The sequence below is a fragment of the Helicoverpa armigera genome, chromosome 21 (assembly GCF_030705265.1).
Source record: "Helicoverpa armigera isolate CAAS_96S chromosome 21, ASM3070526v1, whole genome shotgun sequence".
Taxonomy (NCBI): domain Eukaryota; kingdom Metazoa; phylum Arthropoda; class Insecta; order Lepidoptera; family Noctuidae; genus Helicoverpa; species Helicoverpa armigera.
The window spans coordinates 8486290-8506154 of record NC_087140.1 but is presented as its reverse complement, the minus strand read 5'-3'; the positions used below and the strand labels follow the sequence as shown (position 1 = coordinate 8506154).

General features: G+C 35.7%; 1 protein-coding gene across 2 annotated transcripts in view; it reads left to right on the top strand.

Moving 5' to 3' along the window:
* The first annotated feature begins 1879 nt into the window (after positions 1-1879).
* The window catches only part of Eip93f (Ecdysone-induced protein 93F), a 202568-nt gene continuing 184582 nt past the window's right edge, over positions 1880-19865 (top strand). Inside the window, exon 1 of one of the 2 annotated variants that reach the window (XM_064040007.1) lies at positions 1880-1898. The gene's annotated coding sequence lies outside the window, so the exon portion shown is untranslated. Of the gene's footprint in view, positions 1899-6279; positions 7308-19865 lie in introns of those variants that run through there. The other variant, XM_049849223.2, reaches the window with a different exon arrangement.

The window sequence follows — 19865 nt, the reverse complement described above, 5'->3', positions numbered from 1 at the left end:
TAACTAGTTTTCTCACAAAGCGAGTAAAACTGCACTAAACCAGCCTGTTTTAAAACGCCAAGCTACTGCGCATTTTAATAAAAGTAACGACCAAAAATATAACCAAATTGTCACGTTCAAAAATATCACTCGGACTGATGAGGAAGCGAGCGGTTCGCTCTTGACCTTTGCAAAACAAAAACAACTGATACTTTTTTTTGTAGTTTTTTTTTTCTTTAAAGTTTTGATCGAAACTTTTTGTTTTGTATTCAGTTTTTAAGTGAATATGATGTTGTTTGTTTTCTTGGATTTTGTAAAGTTTTTTTTGAGGATACCTATAACTTATACCTATTGGGAAAATGGTAAGTTGATGATGAATCAAGTCAAAGTCAAAATCATAGATCAAGTAAAAGTCAACATATTTTTATTTGTAATGAAATGAAATGAAATCGTTTATTTTGCAAGTTGGACATTACATACTTTTACACGTCATTTTGAGAACGCTGGGGTCAGCATTTCCTGACTGACTGATCCCTGAGAAGAAATGATGAAAAGAAAAAAAGTCATAGTCTCTTGACGTAGTCTCTTGTAGTTGTTAGTCATAAGTTTAAACTACATATGTACTTATTTATGTTTTCCAAATCCTTCAATTTTGTTAGGTTGAAATGGAGATGAGGATTTAGGTGGAACCTCGAAAAACTCCTGGCAATTGTTAAGTCATGAGGTAACTTGGTCATAATGAGGTAGGTATGTTAATTATATGTATTATAGGTATACACTTATACATTATGTAACTTCTTTTTTTATCGACTTAATTAGGTACAGTGTTTATCATTTTGGCAGTTCAATAAAATGCATTGTTATGCTATCAATCACCTTTATAGCCCAGTAGAATTGAAGTTCAAAACTCGGAATGAAACTTAATTAGCTACTGTTTAAATACCTTCGCCTTGAAGTCCTAAAGGTCCCGTCAAATTATCTTACACACATACAAATAAAGGGTACTAGAAAGGAAGTACACAGATAGGTTTAACTTACCACATAAAATTATATCGACCCTTTGCCCTCAAGTATACATATTCAGAGAGGGTCCTTTAACGATTTAAATAATAATTAGTCATTTATTCAAAGTAGGCTGAAAATCATCACTTTTTGAAGGTCAAATTTACAAAAGACAGCCCCCAAAAACGCCCGCCCTTCACCACTTCCTATGTGTTTTTGCTGGGAAGAAGAAGCGGTGGAACAAACTCCCCAGCAACACAATTCTGTCTGTATGGTTTGATTAGGTAACCACCTAAAAAGATTTAAGATAAGTCACCTCACAAAATATCTGCTTATAAGAAAACAGTGCTACTACATCTGCTAACCCCCTTTTCACATTAAACCTTCATTAAAACAAGCAAAAACATATCACGAAAGAAATATTAAAATTGTACCTAAGTACTCTTAAAAATTACCGACTGAACAAACATCGCTTGACAAACGAAAGAAACAGATATTTATAAAAAACAATAAGTTAGAAAGAGATGACGAAAATCCCTGACCTTAGTCAACATTTGCGAAGTGGTGTGGTCAGGGACGATAAGATAAGTGTTATCTTTGTAGCAGTCGGTTAAATTTTTGGCAGGTCATATTTTTTATCTATGTTCGGGTGACCTAGTGATGTTCACGTCATATATTTTGATGATTTTCGATATCGATGTATGCACATACATATTATTATTTATTTAGGTGTTATATTAAACGTAGCTAGTGGTTTTGTGAGCGATAAGTAGTAAATGTAGTGAAAAGTGTTTTTTTTGTGTTGTGGAGTAAGTTGGTAATTTTTGAGTGTGAAGTGAGTTTTGTGAAGTTAAAGTGTGCTTGCCGCGGTCAATTTGTGGATGGGTGTGCGGTGAATATGTTTGCTGTTTTCTAAGGTACTTATTACCAGCTTATATAGCTCATCTATCTTTATATCGATCTTCATTCGTTTCAGCAGTTTTACAGTACAAAGACATATTGATACTTACTTACTTGACTAAACAAAATAATGCAAGAGCCGATCCCAAAAGTTTAACATGGCGGCTATGAGTCAATGTCTCAGAAACATGACTCGTGCGATGTCCAAATTAGCTTCTCTTTATATTGTTAAATATTTCCAGAACTTAAGTATTATTATGTTTAATAAATAAGTACAAACCTTAAGGAAAATATAAACATAAATATATGGAAATCTTAAGATTCTTACTTCATTTTGACTCTCATGAAGTATCTTATAAATACCTATGGACGTATTTATTGTCCTCAAAACTTAATTAAGGAACTCAATTAATTAGACCTCGATTTAGAAAATATTTACAAAATACTTAAAAGAACTTACATTATTTTTAGTTTAATACCCAAGCATTACATTATTGCATAACTTTAAAACTTTAAATTAATTAAATCAATGCTAAAAAGGGCGCGAAACTTCTCCCACACGTCAAAATCAAATTACATTCGAATTTCGAACGCCATTTCCACAACCAGTGAAAGTGACGTTTATTTTTTTTAAACCGCATCGTCCTGCCGAATGCATCGCTTTATTCAGCCTCGCAATGTCATCGACCCCTGTATTCGGGCGTCGCCGGCCATTCGGGCCATTACGTTGGGAAAGGTCAGGCTCACGCACACACTGATAAAAGTGCAAGTGTGTGCGTCTGCTTTTACTTTCAATTTATTGTGTTATTTCGCGAATTTAATTTTTGGTTGCTTTCGGTTTCGTTTTTGGGGTGAGCTAAAGGGTAATTATTTGTAGTTGGTTTTTATTGTTTGTTTGACAAGAAGGGTTAAGAATTTTTTCGTGTATAGGTATCTCGTATGTAAGTATGCATCTAATTCTCTTTATTACTCCATTTTTTGAGTAGGTATGAAACAGCCAAATGGATCATGACAATCGGAGTATCGTTGGATTCGACGATTACCCAAGTGTTCGATGTTGTGGCATTAATAAAACTAACATGGTGACAAAATATTTTTTCTGCACCATGAATAATAAATTAAAGGGCTCTCGGCTCATCATAATTATTCCAAAAGCGATCTGAAAAGTGTGAAAGTTTGGGGACTTTCGAGCTAGATTCCCGAAAGCGGGATTGTTCGAAAGAGTTACCGCGGCCCTGGTACATAGGAGGCTCCAGAAAGAACATAGAGGGGATTCAATTCGTCCATGTTCCTTTCAAACTCACACTCAAAAATGTTTGTTCAAATTAGGCTGATAAATCAGCAATTTGCGAACGTCAAAATCAAAAGAGAGTCCCCAAAACGCACCCCATTCATCACTTTCGATATGTTTTTACTGGGAAGAAGAAGTGGCGCAACAAACTCCTCAGCAACACATGTACACTTTAAAAGTTTTCTACGCTTCCTACCGATCCCATGTAGGAGTCACGATGATTTCGCATCTCAAAAATATGTGTGCTTACTTAAATGTTTATTTTATAAAGAAGAGGCCAGAAGTAGGGGAATGTCTACTTCATATTTTGTTGTAAGCACCTATGTACCTAGGTACCTATGTCTTTGCTTGATTTATGTACCTGTCAATTTAATTCTGAGAAGTGTGAATCATTCCTATTATTTGTGAATTATTTGGAAGCCGACCCCAACATAGTTAGGAAAAAGGTTCGGAGGATGAAGTGTGAATCATTCTTTAAACCTGTTTTGACCACAACACACTAAAAACTGGCCCAATTCCAGTTAATTAGAGAAAACCAAAATGATTGACAGGATCAAAAAAATACGTAAACGACTGGACCTTTTCGGATGACATTTAGGAGGAGAGTCTGTTTGCTATTTTTTATCAGGTTGCATAGTTTTATAAGTACACCGCAGATATAATTTGGAGATGTTCCAGGAATTTTAGCTCGGCCAAGGGTGAGTCGCGTGGGAGTTTATCTCTGTTACGTTTAATTATTACGAGTTATAAAGTAAAGTTTACGTTCTATTTTGATTGCTGCTGGATTAGCTTTATTTATGTTTATTTGGATTATCTATTCTAATATTATAAAGCTTAAGTTTGTTAGATTGAACGAGCTGATCTTAGGATCTGCTGGCCTGACTTCTAAAACTCTTGCCAAATATCTTAAAGGGACTCAATTTTGGAGGCAGCACACAGATTAAATTATAATTCTTTAACACTTACGAAAATTACTGTCACAGACTTTTAAGTAGGTCCGGGGCTGCGGGTTGTTGGAAAGAGATACCGCGGCCCTGGTACATAAAAGGCCTACGACGGAACACGATGGTTTTTAGTCAGTAAGAGTCTGACACTCCCTCACCGCTGCTAACCCGCAGCGGGAGAGGTCATTTGATGATTTTTGACGTCGTTAAAAAAAGACTTTTAAGTAGGTACTTATAACTTAAAGTTAAGTAACGTTTGACCATTTCAAGGTTAAAATGAATCACTCTTGTATTCATAGAAGGTTCCAGAAACATATGGAAACTAAGATACAGTATGAAATTGACGCGATCCTCGTGTATCTAATGTTTTTACAACAAACTCGTGTTATTATAACATCTGACAGTATCGAGTCATTCATACTTTGTTCATAATATACTTAGTTTTGTATGGATTTACATTGAAAGGGTTATTAATGTGTTTGTTAGAAATAATAGGTACCTATAGGTTGGAGTTCTATAACCTATCCATTGTTCCGCTATTAGAGATAGAATTTTGACTTTAGCTCCATATTTTTCTGTCAATGAAAGGAGGGTTTCATCATCATCATCCTCCGAGCCTTTCAAACTATGTTGGGGTCGGCTTCCAGTCTAACCGAATTCAGTTGAGTACCAGTGCTTTTCAAGAAGCGACTGCCTATCTGACCTCCTCAACCCAGTTACCCGGCCTTGGTAGGACTGGTGTCAGACTTACTGGCTTCTGACTAGGGACGAAAAATTCCTTGCCGTATGTTATCGGCCCAGACCCATCGAATTTTTCATAAAAAAAGTTATATATAGGGCTTCGTTAGGGTCAGATATTGTGCAAGTTTAGAAAACCAACCAGTTCCTAATTTAGATTGATTATAGAACACGAAGAAGAAAAGAAATAGGAATTAATAGATGGATTGATTGTTAGACTATTACTGTTACTGTTCCAGTCTTTTTATCGTCCCACTGCTGTGCATAGGCCTCCTCACACGGAGAAGGATTGAGCATTAATTACCACGCTTGCTCAATGATGATTTCAGACTTTAAAGTCCAGGTTTCCTCTAGATGTTTTCCTTCACCTTTTTTATCAGCCATTGGTGTCTAAGATTTACTTTTAGAAAGTACACACAAACTTAGAAAAGTTGCATTGGTACTTGCCTGACCTGGAATCGAACCCACATTCTCATACATGAGAGGTTGGTGCTTTACCCACTAGGTAACCATGACGATTGTAAGACTATGGGACTGTAAATAATGTCACTTGTAAGATGAGGTCAGACAGAGAAGTACCTATGGAAGAAGCTGGGCGTCCAATTCAGATTGGAATATGTGCTGGAGGATGACAATGTGTTCATTTGCAATTTGATGGATATCAAATAACAAATACATGAGAATTATTGCATGAATTGTACCAATCATCAAAATATGGCCCCCACTCTCAGATTTGATGCTACAGAACAATCTCTGTCTGTATTTTTTGCCTATTTTTGTAGAAGTGTTTTGACTGGAATTTGGACAATAGCGAACTCCCTGTCTGGCTTCCTCAACCCAGTTATTGAGTTACATACGACTCCTTGGTAAGATTTTGTTGATCGATCAACTCGTGCGGCTGTAACTTAGCCACAATCGAACTTATATCGAAAAATTAATCATGTTTTAAAGTCCGTATACCTATCTGGATAAATACAAATTATAAATAAAACACCTTTATCTTAAGAGAAAGTATATCATTACATTATCATTTCAACAATAATACTTAATTGTCGAACTGTAGCACTTGTGCATAGTCATTACTACACTCAAGTGGGTCACTAGTTTCATGCAAAATTGCACTTTTTTAGAATTCATCAAGGATTCTAACATTCTGCTAAATTGACGTTTCTATGCCCTAGATTATAATGCTGATGTCATTTACTTAAATGTTGAAGCTGTTTTATTTGGTACTTAAACTTGGTCTACAGGTACAAAGTGACATTGAAGCAACGATAATAAAGATAATTATGGGAATTAATGAACAATAAGAGTTTCCACGGCAGCCCATGAAACCCTATGACGTAACGAGGTCCTACGTATGTCGAGTAACAGATATAAAGTTACATCGTTCGCACATTACAAACGCACCATTGCATCGGCAAGTTTATTGACGCCGCATCCGTCTGAACTTGCCAGTTTAAGCCTCTGCGAATGTCATCTAGGCGCACTGACTCAGTACAAGTGCGCTAACACGGCTGTGTGCACACGCCGCGCACACAACAACACTACCACTCAAATAAAAAAAAAAACGCTAAAAACACATCAAAAGATGACAGTTCAAATTCAAATTCCCTATGTTCGAATTTAGAAATGTCCGCTCAACAGGCGCGGGAAAGAGACGAACATAACTCTGAGCGTCTGCTTCGGTGACGTCGACGGCCGGTGCATAGCGAAATATAATGAAAAGTGGCAGTAATTTCGTTGTGTTTACGCGCTGTGCTAGTTTATTTGGTTAATAGCGGTTTGTTTTTCTAATCGGCTGCGTTTGGACCGGTGGCGCCCTCTCCGTGGCCCATTCCCGCTCCATAGATACACATGGTTGTATTTCATGGAGCTGTCAAAACATTAGCGACCTCGTGGACTGTGATTTTGACGAGACTACCCCTTTGGGGGACGGCGTGATGTGTGATAGTGCAACTAGTTTTTGGCGCGGAGAAACTGTGGCGGGCGTAACGCGGAAAATTGAGCTAGCGGTGTTTTTTTCCTAACTTAACCTACGACAATCTTCAGTTGCGCGCGAGCTGTCCCCGCACGCGCCTCGCGTATCATCCGACACGAAAATCTACGAAAATCCGCCGAATGGACCCCGAGTCGGTGGCGAGCCCGCCGAATTCACTTTCCGAACTCCATGTGAGTGTGTTCAAAACGTTCCATTTTCGAATGCAGCGGAATAGTCGCGACCGCGCGTTCGATGACCTCATAAAGTGAAACTATTTTTTTCTTTCACTTCGCTCAATTTTGTGATGTAGCCATAGTGCCTCTGTCGTACAAAACTTATGGAATATTGTGATGTCAAAGTGCAAACTTAGATAAAACTAGGATATAGAGTGTTAGTGAACTATTTATTAATGGAGAAACAAACGAGAACGAACATTTTATGTGCATATGGACAAATACTGCATGGACTTTAGGTGAGTACTACAACTATGTTTAAATTAATAGCGTGGTCGGAACGAGCACTTTGTAATTTATAAGTCAGTTCTATGAATGCCAATCTTAATCTATGAACTTGATGATTGGAGCGGTGTGAAGTTGTGCGCGGTGGGTTGCATTGCTAGATTGCGCCTGCAAACTCACCCATGTGACTATCGGCAACTTCGCGGGGCCGGGAGTGCGAGGGAAAAACGCGCTTATCGACACATAATTCCAGATAAATAAGTTCTGTTTTGTTTGTGTGCGTTATTTTGGGTTGACGAACTTGGTGAAAGATATTTTTGTTTGGCTGGACACATAAGTGTTTTTGCAGTGCGTTGCCTTGCGTGCTCACGATTGGCCTTAGCGCTATCAGCGTACGTAGGAACGCTAACCTATTAGTTTGCCTAGGTTTGTAGCGATAATAAGTTCGACTCGACGGAGTTTCAATGACGAGTTATTAGAACTCTTTCAAACATTTTTAGGACTACATTTTTATTTTCAGCCTGCCTTGTCAATTGGAACAACTTTAAATTTTGAATTGGGAATCACATTCAACTTTTTATTTTTGCTTTAATAGCATTTTATTGAGACGAGAACAAAGAAAAATATAAGTGAAGTAGTCGATACAAGTTTTTACTGTTACTAGGTATATAAATACGTATATATAGGTACGTGGTTAGTGAATGGTTACAAACCGGCTTACTTTATACGGCGAACATCGCGACGATCATGAACTAGTGAAGTGACACGATTAATCTAATACAGATTGCGAATAATTACGATTTATTAGGATTCGATAAATGACGTAAGGATGTTGGAACGCTGTACTTATGTCCTTTAAGATGTGAGCTGTTGATTTTAGATTATGTTGAGTAAATAGAAAAAAGTATGAACATGTTTTATCTCTTGAATAAAATAATATCTGAGTTTGAAAGTAGTTATGGTCAAAGAACTACATACCTCAGTATGGTTTAACTAAAGTACAAAGTTAAAAGGCGTCATTCATGCCTAACTGAAAATTTCCTCTGCGAAACCACAAACTTGTCCTAATAATTAAGTAATAAATAATATTCGTCTGTTTTTTACTCAAATCAAGCAATCATCACTTACCAGATACTTGTATAAGATAGGCCAACGATACCCTTAAAACCCTCATGATAAATTAGACCTTGAAGGTCAGCTGTATGGAAGAAATAGCAGTCTAACCCATCATCATCTGCCTAGCCTTTTTCCAACTATGTTGGGGTCAGCCTCAAGGTTCACTGGATGCGGACCAGCACCAGTATTTTACAAGGAGCGACTGCCTGTCTGACCTCTTCAACCCAGTTACCCGGCCAACCCGATACATCTTGTAAGACGATCATAGATTAAACTAGTATAAAAAAAAACTTTACTGAATTAATGATTGCCAGGGTAACAAGATTTAGGTTGGTTGAGGGGGTTAAAGAGGCAGTCGCTCCTTGCAAAACACCAGTGACGTGCAATCAACCCCAATATAGTCGGGAAAAGGCTAAGCAGATAAAAAAATAAATGATTCATTAGCTTCACCTCTAAATCCCGCAGTCATTAGTTCAAGGAAATCCGATTGTCTTGAAAAACAAAAGATAGTGGCCCACGTGACTTTGATCATATAAACAATACTAGTTTATATATGAAGGTGAGTGTTATTTCCGGGCGTAGAATAGACTCGCAGCATTATTCTAGGACTAAAAGTAATAATAAAAGGCGTACAGGCCAAAAGAGTGCTCTAGAAGATCAGCCAGCTGCGCAGGACATGTTATAGTGCACAAGCATTTGCGCAGACACAGGTGCACTCACTATTCCTTCACTCGGTCGGTATTCCCGGGGTTGAAGTGACTTTCGTTCCAGTTAGCACCAAAGAATTTGCAATGCTAGTTCATAATTTTATCGTAGTGTTTCTACTATGCTGAACTCAATAGTAGCCACTACTTAGGACAAGCAGAGCATCCTGATGCATCTTGATCATCTTCTTCATTATTTTGATTCATTCAAATCTCTTGGATCTCTCTAGGATCTTCAGAAATGCAGTTACTTGACGCTCATACGTCGTTACATTTATACTGCTATTTGAGACTAATTTGACAATCTTATGTCTTTGCACATTAACCATCTGTATGCGTGAACATTTATCATCACCATCATCAAACATTAGTTCACTAATTAAATTGGTCCTCTGGTGCTGGTTATTCCCCCAAAAAAAATAGATTATTCCCAAAACTAACAAGCTTTTGATAATGATATCAGTTACCTTGATATTTTACCTCTAAACTACTGAAATATCAAAACTAAATTTAGGGAATACCCATTTATGGGTAAACATGTTTTTACTTAATTGGTTTAGGATAAATCATAGGTCAACGTCAATGTTCCCACAAAATTTTATGACAAACAAGGAAATTCAAGGAAACCGACATTTTGGTATAAAACCGACGTTTTAATTGCTATTGTGTACCTCTAGTTTGTTAACTTTTTGGTTAAATGTGACCACACTAACGAATTAATTAAATCTTCAAATTGGTTACATGAAAACCACATTACTTTATGACATCGTGACTATAAGGAAGTGTACGAGTCTATAAGGAAGAATACCCAAAAATGGGAGTCCCAAATAAAATTTGGATCTATACCTACTGCAAAATATTGTTATTTCCTGTTCATTTCAAAATAAATCCAAAATATTGATGTGCATATACTCACGTAGTCTATTTTCAATACAATGGTTAAATTGTCAAAATGTTCAGTTTTATTTAGAATTATTATTTTCATAACTAAAACCACTTTCCTTATTACCTTTGTGGTCTCATCGAATATTTTATCAATAGGACAATTTGATTTATCCTCAACATTATTTGTTTTATCTACAATAGCTGAAATCGTCGATTACAGCCAAAAAACAATATCACATTTTTCCTGTGGAATACCAATCAACAGGTCAAATATTAAACATAAAACTAACCAAAGTTGAATCAACACAGTTTTTAAATGAACCTATGTATACTTTAATGGCTATTAAAAATAATATCGTAGACTTCTTAAAAAGATAAAGGACGCAGGACAGATCCTTGAGGAACACCAAGGACTTTTACTTAGAAAACCGTTAACTTCTATATTTAGTTTACAAAGTCACTTTAATAAATTATAGCAATTCCTTTAACATAAGTACTCACAGCTCGCAGCAAATTTAATAAAATGACCTACTTTATCCACCATTTTGGATATCCAAAAATATATTGACGAAATAAAAGGTTAATCCGCGAACGCATTACCGAAATGCATCCTGATGTTTCGATAAAGCGGTCAGCGGCACAAGTAATGCTTAAAATTTTAATTAAAACCTATTTTTAGTGTTCCAATAACGGGAGGAGTATTGTATCCATTTTAAGTAAAATTGTTAAGGGTTGTTTGGGAAAATTGGTTAATGTTTTTCTATTTTATCGGCTTGTACTGGTAAACAAAAGTGTGAAAGGACATTTTAGATCTCACATCTAAGTATTAAGCGTCTTGCTCATCAGGTAGTTTGAATTTATTTTGGGTATGTTTTAAATGTAATGTAGGCTCCCAGGATGCTATGGAGTATTTCCATCCATAGAAAATCTCACAATATTTACAAATATGGCAGTAGACTTTCGGTCTTGTCAATATCTGCAGCTTTGTTTGCGTACACTTGAGCATTTGTTAAATCCAAACTTCATGACAAACTTTAAGGAAGTCGACCTATAGTTTTATCGGCATTATATCAGTATGGAGATGAATTGCAACGATCAGGTATCAGACCGAAAATGTTTGATTTGATTCACATAATCTGTGAGCTAGTCATCTCACCAATTATATCGGCCGACAGTTATCGCTGTTAACGGGGGCTATGTTAGTTCATAAATCTCAATAACAGATTTTATAAAGCAATCACTATTTGCTGAAATAAATATCATATGAGTACCAAAACAGACACCACCATATCCCGAACATAATTACCACTATTCAATTTACCCTAACAACTTTAAAAAAAAACATAGTCGGGTTCAAATCTGTTAGTTGCACGAAACAGAATATCGATCGCCCAGAAATATGTCCAAAGGTGCATTAAATATTCGAGCCGGTCAATTCGGGTGGCACCATCGATCCAGGTAAACTGACAGCCTTTGTGGTTCATCGAACGACTAAGTGATATCTAGGCCAATTTGTCAGATTGCCTGTAATTTTTTAATATGTAAAGTAGGTGCTATTTTTGTTCATTGATTTTTTTCAAACTTTTTTGTAAGTTCTCTTGTTTTTCTTGTCGGAGCTGGATGTAGATGATGAATTGGTTCCTTAGTTAGGTCAAAATAAATTAGGATTTAAACACCTAGTTTATCCATTAATATGTACTTTTTTTTCTGTTAAATTAACTGCCCTACTAGTTGAATCGAATCTCTTCAGGAGACAATATTTCAACTTATTGATACTGACCATTGCATCTGTTGCTATACTAATTAATAGAAGGCACCAGACCTTCGTCATAACAAAAAATCCACAAATACTAATTTCAATGTTTTTTCTTTTGACTTAAATTCATCTGAAAACCCTGTCATTACATGTAGTAGATACCTACTAGAAGTAATTTGAGTTTATGTTCGAGATGCTCTTATACCTAAGTTACCTTCTGAACAATGATGGTCGCGAACTGACATTAGTAACTATTAGTTATTAAATTAAACTTAATAGTCCTATAATATTAATATCAATAGTCATATATTTACCTATTTATTTATAACATCTAATTATTATTTAATAGTACGTTCTTTGTACCAAGTACATATTTAAAAGTATATCTTTCCTTATATGCTAGTGCATGTATTACACTTTTAATTGGTTCAGGACACGTTTTATATTATAAAGTACTTGTATTATGCATATATATTTAGTTAGCAGTACATACTTAGTTGGTGCATTCATATTTATATTTATAAACAAGTTTTCCGACTGGTTTCTGACATTGAATACGTTTGGATCTTAGAAGGTAGTCTGGATTTGTCTAGAGTATTCGATCATCATTTTAGCTTTTGAATTACTTACCTAGTGTTCTTTTAGCTTTTTTTAAATAATTTACTGTCTTATTCATTAGCCTTTTTGAAATGTATGAAAATTCACTAATCGATATTTTAGTATTCTTCCAAAAAAGCTGTCTTCTTACGTTGTTTAATCTAAAATAATCTGGTTTGGGAGATACGATAACGATAACGATGATCGTTTGTTTAGCAATTTTCTGAAAGAACAACTAAGATGCTGCGAAAAAAATGATTCTTTTCTAGCCGTCTTTCATTGTTTGTTAGATTTAAACTCATCCTTAGGTACACATTCAAAGTTCAAAATCTCTATTCGATCGTTTACAAAATTTTTGGTTTCCTCTTTATTTTTAGCTCCTCTATTTATTCAAGATTTTTCATCTATATTAATAGATTTTTAGACACAACATTATTTATTATAAATCACACCATAAAATAAGCTTATGTACGAACTCGTAAGCACAGGTTTAGTAGTCGTGACGGCAACTGCTCGCAGATGGCGCCACCAGCAGTTCTGAGTAGCGATCAGCGATGCGTGCGCGCAGTTACAACTGTGTAACTGCTACTCATGAGAACTACTTACATATATATTCATTTTCACTTATTGTGGTAAAGGAGATACTTGTATTATTTTGAATGTTTATAGAGAAAGGGAAAGAGTGCTTTGAAAAAATGATTCTGGTCTAGTATTGGTTTTTTAGTGTTTTTATGCTTAGGATTTAAATGTCCCTAGAAATTGAAAGAGTGAGTTGAAAAATTTGTCCAAGACTAAATTTGTAAAATACAAATGATGAGAACCTTCTCCTTTTTGGGAAGTTGGTTAAAAAACTTGATAATTGTGATGCTAGTACCTACGCTCTAAAATAGTCCATTTTTTGCGTATTTGTTAGCGGAAAATAATAAAAGATATTTTAGTTTATTTAGTTGTCGGATTTTTCAGTAAAAATCATTAAGATAATGTTTTTGTTATTACTGACCTTAAACTTACTCATTAATTTTGATGTGATTTTCATTGCATCGTAACCTTATTTATTAATGACTAGCTGTTGCCCGCAACTTCGTCTGCGTGGGCAATATAGAATAGTCAAAATACTACTTATCCCGTAGGTGCATTCTTTCACGTGACAGTATAATTAGGATCAGCACTTAGCAGTCGCATAGATTCATTGATCAAGGTTGTGTTGTGGATGTGACCATTTATCTAAACAAAAGAAGTAAAGTTTGTGACGTTGTGAATATCTCTGGATCTAGTCAGCCAATTTGGAAAATTATTACGTATGGTGCGTAAGTAATTTTCACAGGAAACAGTTATAATCTATGTCTATATGCTTTGATCTCAGTGGCGTGCACTTAGAGAGGCCTATGTCCAGCAGTGGACTGCGATAGGCTGATGATGATGATGATGATGATATGCTTTGAGTCTGACAAAGCTGTCATTTGTACATTTTCTGCAGCTGCTGCGACTAATCAGAAGCCAGAAAGTCTGTCAGTCTTACCATGGATATCGGCTTGTGTAGTTGACTGGATTGAAGATAGGTAGATAGGTAGTCGCTCCAAGCAAAATATTGGTACTCAAACAGATTCGGTGACTGGAAGCCAACACCAACATAGTTGGAGAATAGCCGGATGGATGATAAAATGAGTCATCATCATCAGCAGGCGCATAGGGTAGGATAGTTTCACTACTGGGGAGAAAACACTTGTATGACGGGGATTTTCTGTGCACTTACTCACTATGGTAAGGCTGACCACATTAGGCATGCGCAATCCTCGGGCGTGTGAGTAGCGCGGGCGTCGCGAGCACGCTGCATGAACGTCGCGTTTTGCTGCCCTGCGGCATGTGTGAAGAGTGCAAGCGACGCGGCGCTCGAGTTGCGTTCTTACCCCTTCGCCTGCTATCCCCGCCACCCGCTAAACTACCACCCGCTAAAGCTGTAGGTAAATGCCGCAGGGCAGCAAAACGCGACGTTCATGCAGCGTGCTCGCGACGCCCGCGCTACTCACACGCCCGAGGATCGCGCACGCCTAATGTGGGGGAGGCCTAAGCCGGGACTCCACCGAAATGTTTGTATTAGTTCACGAATAGGCAAAATGTACGTATCTGTGAGAGTCCACTTCATGTGTTCGTACTTGAAACCTGCAGTTTTGCCAAGATTTTCAAAATGTACGCTCTCAATTTGTCATTTCTTGGTGGAGCCAGCAAATCAAAAGAAACAGAAGTGTTGTATACTGGGCGTTACTACCGCACACCAGGAAAATTTCGCTCTTGCGTTTATATACCATATTTTGTGTCACACGTAAACAGGACGACAGTAAGTAAAAAAAGTCCACCGAAAAACTTTCAAAGATCTGATGAACGAACAAATCAGACCTGACTTGGTCAACTGGGGCCAATCAAAGCTCTATGAAGCGATCATATGCTTTGGCTCCTACTGTTACTGTGGTTTCTGAAAATTTATTCACCTCATTCAACGATGAATGTAATTCTGATGGTACTATTAAGAACACTTGCTTAGCGCAGAAGCTGACGTTGGCAGGTCGACTCTTTTGACTTCTCGATTAGGATACCATTGGTTTTTGTGCAATGCACACCTGCAATGCATGCTGGATTAGGATAGGATACAGGTGGATAGGATTTGCAACAGAAAACAATTCTGTCTTTGTGATTGAATGACATCAAACGTAGTTTTATATAAAAGGTGTTTTTTTAGACTTGGCTCGGGTCTTACTGAGACTGTTCGTAATCGTGACCAGTGTATTTGCGATCAGAAGTTGAAAGTAAGCATGTCTCTGGTATGCGACGCGCAATTTGTACGTTTTCAGACGCATAAAGCATTTTACGTGTGTATGGTATTAAATCGAGAAAGCTCCCATTTCTTATCTGCACTTTGTATCTGGGCTTGTTCTTAATGCTACAGAATCCTACATTACCTACCTACCTCACGCTTAGCAGCACTTTCGAGAGACAGATCCTCCTTTCTTCTAGGATTAAGTTTACATACTTTGCATCAGAAAAAATAATGAAGGTCTACTTAATACTATTCACTCAAAGTAATTTGTTTTAAGGCCACCACATTAGTGGAAGAGAAGCTAAACTATGTTTATGAAAAAATCCTGATATAAACTCCATCTGTAACTTTAAATGATAATTAATTGTTATACTAAAGTCATCATTTTTGACATAATATTCAAAAAATAATTTAGATGGCACCGTTTTAAATTTGGCTGAGAACTGTTATTTTCCTTTCATCAAGGTAATAATTATAATTGGATTTTGATGTGGCACGGCAAACTGACATCATCATCATCATCTTCCTGCCCTGTTCCCAAGTCATTTGGGGTCGGCGCAACATGTCTTTTTCTTCCATTCCTCTCTGTCAGACGTCATACTTACATCCACTCCTTTCTGCTTCATGTCTTCTTTCAGGCAATCAATCCATCTTTTCCTCGGTCTCCCTCTGCCTCTGGCACGGCAAACTGACAAACACTATTGAAATGTCTATCGAAAAATTACACTACGTGTTAAAATATGGTGAATTACGGAAAATACACAACTCCATCTGTTGAAATAATAATCCTCTATAAAGAATGTATGGTAATTTATTGTCATTTACCACCTCGCTCCTTTGACAAATTTTATATATTTTACTTAACACAGATTACCACAGATGGAGCTACTTTAACCTTGGCTAAACAAAATTTTCATTTTTTTTTTTCTTCCCAAGTTAAGATTTTCTGTGTAAAGGTTAAATAGGCCGATCAACTAATATAAGTACAACATTCAAATGTACAGTTTTGACAAACAGATTGCGTGTCGTAATATTTTACATCTTGAATTCACAAAATTAATCATATCTTTTGATAGAGTGAATCGATTTCGATGAAACAAAAACTAAGTAATACCCCAAGTTACGTAGAATTTTTGTATATAAGCATTGTCTGCATTGAATTCGTAGATTTTACGTGAATCCCGAACGAACAAACAGATAAACAGACAAACAGACAAACAGACAAAAATGACAAAAATGATGGAAATGGGTTCTGTTAGTTAACCTTTAACATGCTGGCTATTTTTTTTGCCAATTTCTTCAATGTACAAAAATTACTTTTCTACAGATTTATTATATGTATAGATTGTAAACAAACTTAAATTGATGTTTAAATACAAGACAAACGAAGTACATAACAGTATTTAGTAATCCACCAATGAACGTTGAATTGTGTATCGATGCTATAAAAACGTGCGCAGGATTCGAAGCAGCCATCTTCCTTTTTTGCTTTGTTAAATGTTACGTTTAGAAATACATTAATTATATTATTTGTTTTAATATTGCAGAACAAAAGCTGGAAATATTTTTTTAAAATATTTTTTATGCACATAAAAAACTAGAATAGTAGAGAATTCTGAAAAATATCTGTGTAGTAAATTAAAAAAATATACAAAATAAAGAAGTGTAAAAAATTATATTAACATCAGCCTTTTTTGTTAAAGTACACGAAATACAACTTATTATTATTACTAACACAGTAGGCATTACCATCTCAAATAATATTTCTAACCCAAAAAAACCCTCAAATACCCACAATCAAAAAAACACAAAACCAGAAAAAAAGAACTCAAAAATTAAATTAACTTTCCTGTCACACGAACAAGAAGCCTCATCAGTCGACAATTCAAAATGGCGTCTATTTTTTGTCTATGCACTAACGGCCAGCGTGTGTTAGAACCAGTTTCTTGCGTTTCATACATAACCTTGTCATTAGGCTCGCCAACTCATTTTTGTACACAGAATTTTAACACTAACCACCATTCACACTTCATACAATCCTAGTTTTTAATCCTCTATACTTAAAGTCGCTTTTTGCTTGTACTACAAGGGCGGTTATGACGTTTCGTTATACGTGATGTTAGATTTTCGTCACACGGCGTTCGTCCCCTCTCCATGCGCAGTGGCAACGCACGGTAAATTGCTCTACATGATGAAGATATTTTTTTTATTTTTTTTTGACTAGCTACCCATTAGAAATTTTATTATAGTGCAGATATGGGAGTTTAAACTTTAGATTCAAGTATGATATTTATTTTATGGGTAGTAGTGTTTAAGTTTTTTTAATTAAATAAGTTTACGTCTGTTTGATAATTTTAATCTACTCACAGATAGAAAAATATAATTTCTAGGTATAGGTATGTATTTTCTTATTCACATAAATATTAACACCTGTTATGTAATTGCGTTACCTAATTATGTCTAATAAGTAGGCAAAAGCGGTATATAATCATTAAACTAAAACCGATAAACTATGCACTACAATCCCATTAAAAGATGATATCATACCTACCACATACAATTAAATACGAATGGCATTTAAAAAATCTAATAATAGTTGCGCCCAAAGATACACAACTATCTTGCTATCAAATGGTTCAAGATACAAGGTGTCTTTATCTAATTCAATAGCACCCTACCGAGCGCTGACCAACATAACTTGACCTCCAGCCATCTATTAACATTCATCTATTACATCAGCGAGGTTCACACAGCCGTCCGCGCAACAGGTCAATTTAAATTAGTCGAAGAACCATCCGACACTAGCCGAGTGACTCCGAACGCAACCGAAAGCATCCAACATGGCGGCCCGCGTCACGGTTTTGAGGTTAAGGTTTGACATTTCCAACCGTTCTAAACAAAAACTAGTATTCACAAACATGGAATTTGCACCTTATGTTTAATACTTTAGAGTTAGTTTTCGTTCATTTGCGTATCAATTATGAATGGATAAGGTTGTAAATGGCGCGGGAGTGTTGTCATTTTCTTACGCTTGTAATAAAGGTCTAGTCTTGATCTTTACATTGAATTTGCTACTGCGGTATAGGTTTTCGCGCGTGCGTAGTTCTCACGAGTACTTTGGTTCGTTAAAACCCTGTAGTTTTACTTAACTGGTTATTAAGTTTGAGTTTTTTGTACGAAGGGGTCTTCATGTCTTTTGTTTGGTGGAATGTTAATAATGGTCTGGTGGGGTAAATTAGACCTTTCATCGAAGGGGAAACGATGGTTAACGCTGTTTGAGGTTACCGCGGTATTTTTTCTGTAATAACTAGGTAAAAACATTGTATTTGTCGCTGTGACCTGTTTAGTTAAGTAATTTTGTATTACAATGTTGTTAACGATGTGTTTTGGACAGTATTCAAAAGTTTTGAAAAGTTTATATTTTTGACAGATTACGACAAGTTACAAGATTAAGCAATAGTAATTACTTAATACCATTCAAAACTGTTTTCCATATAAAATGTTTTGAGTACTTTAATACCAAACAAAAATGCTAGAAATAAATAAATAAATTACAGTAAAAAAATAAAAACTTGATCGCCCTGAAAAATTGACACGAAAAACTTAAAAAGTTTGTTACTCAATCAGGGTTAAGTTAATCAGATTTAAAAGTAAATAGCATTGATTGATTAAGATCAAAATTCTCCTTTTAAATAAGTTTATTTAACGCAAATGCCAAAACCGTGCATTTTTGTACTTGAAATTTTTTTTCTCTAACCAAAACACCACTCCCAAAAATTTTAGTGTTGCAAATCGAAACGATTGTAAACATTCGATTGTACTAAAATCGATCGGTCACGTTGTATGAAGTTAATCGATACTCGTATTATAAAACAATGCACTCTTATCACTGGCCGGTTACATTGCAACACGACGCTGGGGCCCTAAGATGCTGCTTTGACGAATGGAAACTAGACTTTGGTACTATTTGTAAAATTGTCTTAAATACCTAATTAAATTGTAGAAGTCTTCTAGTAAATTCATGAAAATCTGTACTAATATAATAAAGAGGAAAGGCTCCAAAACTACAGAACCGATTTGAAAAATTCATTCACTGTTGGAAAGCTACACTCTTCCCGAGTACCATAGGCTATATTTTATCCCGGTACGAGCAGTATTTCCCATTTTAAAGACTTTTGAGACAAAGTTGACATTTTGGATATCCAAAACCTATTTTACACGTGTTACTGAAAAAGTTGTGTTTTTTGAATGAGCATGAATTTATTTAGATATTACTTAATTCGATATTTTACCAATTTAAAAAAGCCACAATAGCCAATTAATCCTTATGACGTAGATACAAGAATAGGGAATGTATTTATATATGTTAATCTGTTATTTTCCTTATAAAGTAAATAATAATTCCCTTTAAGCATCCCAATTATTGGTTTAGCTTAATAAGATGTTTTGTTATGCATCATTGTAATTTGTAATGTCTAGGCATTTTGATTTGTCCCCAATGAAAGGGGAAGACCCTAAAAGTGTGAAATTGGGACAGTCAGACAATTGGAAATACCAATTTTAATTGGTCGATGTAAAACAATAATAAATAATTAGTTTAAGTAGGCATTGTTTATTAAATTACCCTCTTAGTAGAATATTTTATATTAACTGAAAACAGTGGCATATGCCTTTTGTCCATTAGGCTGCTATCAGTATTAAC